At 52.2% G+C, this 5,230-nt stretch overlaps 1 protein-coding gene across 4 annotated transcripts in view; it reads left to right on the top strand.

The window, feature by feature from the left end:
* The window catches only part of SPTBN2 (spectrin beta, non-erythrocytic 2), a 44,564-nt gene that overhangs the window by 1,210 nt on the left and 38,124 nt on the right, over positions 1 to 5,230 (top strand). For 2 of the 4 annotated variants that reach the window (XM_017857222.1, XM_017857221.1), the window contains exon 1: positions 818 to 907. The exons of the other annotated variants lie outside the window; for them this stretch is intronic. The gene's annotated coding sequence lies outside the window, so the exon portion shown is untranslated. Of the gene's footprint in view, positions 1 to 817; positions 908 to 5,230 lie in introns of those variants that run through there. 4 annotated transcript variants of the gene reach the window in all.

Below are 5,230 nucleotides of genomic sequence, written 5' to 3'. Positions count from 1 at the left end.
GGGGTCGGGGTCGGGGTCGGGGTCGGGTCCCGGCGGCCGGGGTGAGCTGGGGCGAGCCGGGGCGGGAGCAGGCGGGGACGGGACGGGGAGGGTCCCGTGCCAGCCACACAGGTACCGGGGAGAGGATGGTGGGGGCCAAGGCCGTGGGGGATTCGGGCCTCTCTGGAGCTGGGAGAAGAGTCTGGAACAGTTGGGTCTGACGGACACGTTCGCGGCCAGGCTGAGAGCGGGTCTGACAGCGCCGGCCTCTCGCGTCGCCGGGGCTGCGAGGCGGACGGGCCGGCGCCGGGCCAGGTGCTGGGGGCGCGCTTGGCCGCCTCTGTCCGGCGGGCTACGGGAGCCCGGCTCCCTCCTCCCGGGAGCCGCGTGGGCTCCTCCTCGCCTGTTTGGCAGCTGGCTCCACGCGCTCCCTTCTGTTCCCCCACAGTGTGTGGGAGAGGGGCACGCGGTTGGCTGTGGTGGCCGGAACTGGCCCGAGGAGAACGCAGACGCTTCGGGCTGCGGGGAAGCGGCCGCGTGCGGCGTTTCTACGGCCGGGACGCTGATAGGGCTGTGCGGTCCGCCCCGCACGGAACTACCCGGCGAGGCCTGCTCGCGGGGGTGTTCCAGCTCCGGCGCCACAGTCATGATTTACCTTCCACTCGGCTTGGAACTTTTACCCCATTGACCCCAGGACATTGCGTGCTTGTCCTGTGAGGTGCAGGCTTGCCCCGGTCTTAACCTGCTACATGACGTCTGCCCTCAACGCTGGAGAGCCCGGGGGTTTCAGGCATGGGCAGAGGTAGCCACAAACCAGTTTTCCTTGAAGGTGAAGAGGGCAGAGTGAGTTAGAAATATGTGTCTTAGCTTGAGGTGTGGGGCAACCTCTTGGCATATTCAGAAGGGCAAAGGATTGGCCGCGGAGAAGGTAGGATGGAGTTTAGATTCTTCCCTTAGAAAAATTGATGTGACCCCGGGCTTGGGGAAGGGAGGTAGCAAGGGAGTGAAGAATTTGAATATTTGAATAAATCTGCCACAACTGGAGTGTTCTAGAAGAGAAAATAAAATTTCGGTCCCCCTCTTCAGCCCAGTTCCTAACTTCCTCCGAGGGATTTGATCAGGAACACAGTCTGAGAGGTGGGTTGGGGTTTTGCTGTTCCTGCCTTCTCCTGTTTTCTGCCCTGGGGCCCATCTTTCTCTTGCCTTCCTGGGGACCCTGAGCTGATTTGTGACTTTTTTTCCTTTTATCTCGCTGCCAGTCCACCCATTTATACTTAGAAGCAAATAAGATTTGAACTTTGCCAAAGTCCTCATTTCTTCTAATCTATTATTCATCCCGCTGTCATTTGTTCAACTCTGCCTTCCCATGACTTCTCTAGCTCTGCCGTCCTCCTCCCGCATATCTGCAGTTCGCTGTTGGGGCATCAGCACTGTTTCTTTCATTACCTCTGGTACCTACTCCATCTTCATCTTCCTCTCTCATTGGCTGAGCTTCTGAGGCGAAGTGATATTTGAGTTTAGTGTGGGGTAGGGCCTGAGCAGACCAATAAGCTAACCCTGGGTCACACTCACCCCTGAAACTTTGTGTTTTCTCAGCACTCATGGCTCCTCTAACCAATTCCAGCTGCTTCCCATCTTTGGACAAGGGTGGCCCTCAAAGTGTGGTCCCCAGACCAGTAGCTTCAGTGTCACCCGGGAACAGGTTAGAAATGCACATTCCCAGGTACCATTCCCAGAGTACCGACTCAGAAGCTGGGGGATGCTGGGAGTGACCTGTGATTTAACAGTCCTCCAGGTTGTTGTGATTCATGGAAGTTTGAGAATCCCCAGTCCTGAGCTGCTGAGCTCAACCCTGAAAGTATTCCAGCCCAGGAGCAGGTCTTCTCCCATGCCCTGTTCATTCTTTCCTTGAGCTTCTCTCTAGTCCTAAGAAAGACATTAATTCGATAGCCAAGAAAATGAATTATAGTCAAGTCATTCAATATCTCTTTATTGCATATCTATTGTACTGAGTCTGGAAAAACACCAAAACGAGTGAACAGCCCTTGTCCTCAATGAGTTAAATGTGGAGTGGGCAGAGAGACATGTAAACAACTAACTGTAATGCGATGTGGTAAGTACAATACTAGCTGCATGCCGAAGGGCCCTGGGAGCACAGAGGAGGGAGTGATCAACTCTGAGGGAGGGAAAGAATTCATCAGGAGCAGGATGTGGTGAGAGGAAGAATTAGGGTACAAGGCAGCCTCTAGCCCAGGGTATAGGATGTCTAGCTTAACATATCAGCTGAAAGAGAGGAAAGCTGCCCTGGAGGATCAGCACGCGTGAGCCTAGTCTGCCTCCAGCAGCGCCTGGCGTAGATTCCAGCAGGACCCCAAGCCTGCAGCTGGCGGGGGTTGGCATTCTTCTAGCACTAACAGTGTAAGCTACTTGGGCCTGGCCTTGAGGTCAATTGCTAAGAATAAGGTATGATGAGACTGTAATCTGGATTAGCTACTGCACCGCCCTATTGCCAGACTTCAGGAATCCGTGGAAGAGAGGACAACTGAGGATTCTCCAGCTTCAAGAGAGACAGGGGGTCATAAAGCTGGGGGGCTGCTGGCCAACTAAGGAAGTGTGAGCATGGAGACCCTGGTCATAGATGAGGAATGATCTACTCAGTGGCAAGAAACCAGCGCTGGATATGTGTAGGAGAAATACAAATAGAAATCAGTGGGAATCTAGAGATGGCAGCAGGGGACACATGCTGAGAACACAGCATATTGTCCACAAGGCCAGGGAGCTGCAGAGCCAGAATGCTCAAAAGACACAGAGGTAGCAGAGCCTCAGAGCCACATGCTGAACAATGCCAGAGAGCATCATTCACATGGAAGGCTGTGGGAACAAACTCCCTGGAGTCACAACATGGTGGCCCTGTGGGGGTCTGTGATCTGAGGACACCAGTGCCAGCTTGGTTCCTTATCCATATCACAGCATTTCTGGAAACTCAGGACACACAGCTTGCATGCTTCAAATTCATTTTGGGGAGAGGAGCATTTAAGTGGCCGAGGTTTTATCTGGGGGAAGAGGAGGTTCTAGCTCCATACTTTCTCTTGGTAATGGTAGGAATCCACAGAGACATTCTAACAGTTGGACTTCCCTGGAGGGTCTGGCTCCCAATTGGACCCCTTTGTAACTTTAACAAAACCCCCAATTCTGCATTTCTCCTGAGCCCTACTTCCTAGGACCAGGGCTGTGGTCTTGGCAGTCACTGGTTCTGGAAAGGAAGGAGGTGTGGAGAAGACAGAAGTGATGGGTGGTGATACTCGGGTAAGTGGGGAAGTGTGTGCCCATGGACACACAAAGGCAGAACCTGGCTTCCATCATTAACTGGTTCCATGAAGCTGAACCTGACCTGCTTGAAGGCCAGGGTTGTCTGCCCCTCCCCTTGGGAGGACCAAGTTGGAGCCCCAAAAACAAGCCAAAGCAGTCCATGTTTAGGTTCTTTGCAGCTTGCAGGGGCCTCAGAGATACTGGAGTTTGGAGACAGGGTCAGATGGTTAGCTTCTTTGAGTTTCTGCTCTTTGTGGAGTACAAAGATATATGAGGCTGGGTTTGCAAACCTCAGCAGTTGGGGCCAGGCAGGTATATAGTATGTGAAGTGGCTGGGCCTGTAGAGAGATAATGCAGACCCATCTAAAGGAATCCAAAATCAGTCTCTCTTTTTTTTGAGACAAGTTTTACTCTGTCATCCAGGCTAGAGTGCAATGGTGCAGTCTTGGCTCACTGCAACCTCTGCCTCCCGGGTTCAAGCGACTTGACAGCCTCAGCCTCCTGTGTAGCTGGAACTACAGGCACCTGCCACCACGCCCAGCTGAGTTTTTGTATTTTTAGTAGAGACGGGGTTTCGCCTTGTTGGCCAGGCTGGTGTCAAACTCCTGACCTCAGGTGATCTGCCCACCTTGGCCTCCCAAAGTGCTGGGATTACAGGCGTGAGCCTCCTCACCTGGCCAAAAAATCAGTCATTTAAAAATAGCTTATTGGCCCAGCTAAACACTCCCGGGGGCTAGCCTTGGTACGTTTGTGACTCCTAGTAAGGGGTCATGGAAACCGAAGCAAGGGCAGGGTGGGACTTGGGTGTAGGCGTTTTTGTGGGCAGGTCTATGCAGGGAGAGTTTGAGTGCTGGAGACGTCCATCCCAGAGCTGAGCATAAGTGTGGCTGCTGGTTAGGAAGCACTAATCTGAGGGGCTGAGAGAAGTGGAATTATACTTGATCCTGAGGCGTGGACTACTTTCCCGTCTAGAAGCTGAGAGTATTAGGTGACACTAGTTCAGGTCATGCCTTGCCCACAGCGCTCTTTGATCAGGGTGATTCAACTCTGCCCTAGAATATATTTTTATATAAATATTTACAGAACAAATCCAGATAATCTGTGGGGAGAAACGGTGGATTTTGAATGAGAAGAGTCCTAGGCCTAGTAGAAATTAAGCTCCCTTTCCTTCTACAGGGAATTAAAGCCCAAATCTACAAGCCTTAGACCTTAGCTCCCTTGCATCTCATTAATGCTCCTCCCAAGAAAAATCCTTGGGCACATTTTCTCTTTAGGAGAAAGGGGAAGGGCAGACAACCCTGGCCTTCAAGCAGGTCAGGTTCAGCTTCATGGAATTAGTTAATGATGGAAGCCAGGTCCTGCCTTTGTGTGCCCATGGGTCTCACCACCTACCCGAGTATCACCACCCAGCACTTCTCTCTTCTCCACACCTCCTTCCTTTCCAGAACCTGAGGCTACCAGACCACAGCCCTGGTCCTAGGAAGTAGGGATCAGGAGAAATTTTGGGGGGTTTTGTGAAAGTTACAGACCCAGTCCCCTCCCCTCTCTCGAATGGCTGCTGAGTGCTGAATTACGCAAGAACTTTAGACAGTAGAGGTTTTTTTTTTTTTTTAAATCCCCAGCAGCTATTCTGAACCTCATTTGTTAGTTTTGAGGACAGAGTGTGTTTGCGTAAGTTGGAGCCATAAGTAGTGCTGTTGAGCAGACGTGGTTCACATTTCCCCAGCCTGGGCCCTAGGCAGGAGCCATGGCTGCTCATCCCTCCGGGGAGGACTCGAGGCCTCTAGGATGGTTGAGGAATCTGTGCATATTCTCTGTTCAAGAGGCTGCGTTTAAGAGCATGTCCCCAGAGTCGGAAAGAACTTTTCAAAACCCAGCACTGTTTCTTCCAGCTGCGTGACCTTGAACCAGTAACTTAATGTCTTTTTTTTTTTTTTTTTTT

The sequence above is a fragment of the Rhinopithecus bieti genome, unplaced genomic scaffold (assembly GCF_001698545.2).
Source record: "Rhinopithecus bieti isolate Rb0 unplaced genomic scaffold, ASM169854v2 scaffold_44159, whole genome shotgun sequence".
Lineage (NCBI taxonomy): Eukaryota > Metazoa > Chordata > Mammalia > Primates > Cercopithecidae > Rhinopithecus > Rhinopithecus bieti.
This window is presented reverse-complemented; position numbering and strand designations above follow the sequence as displayed.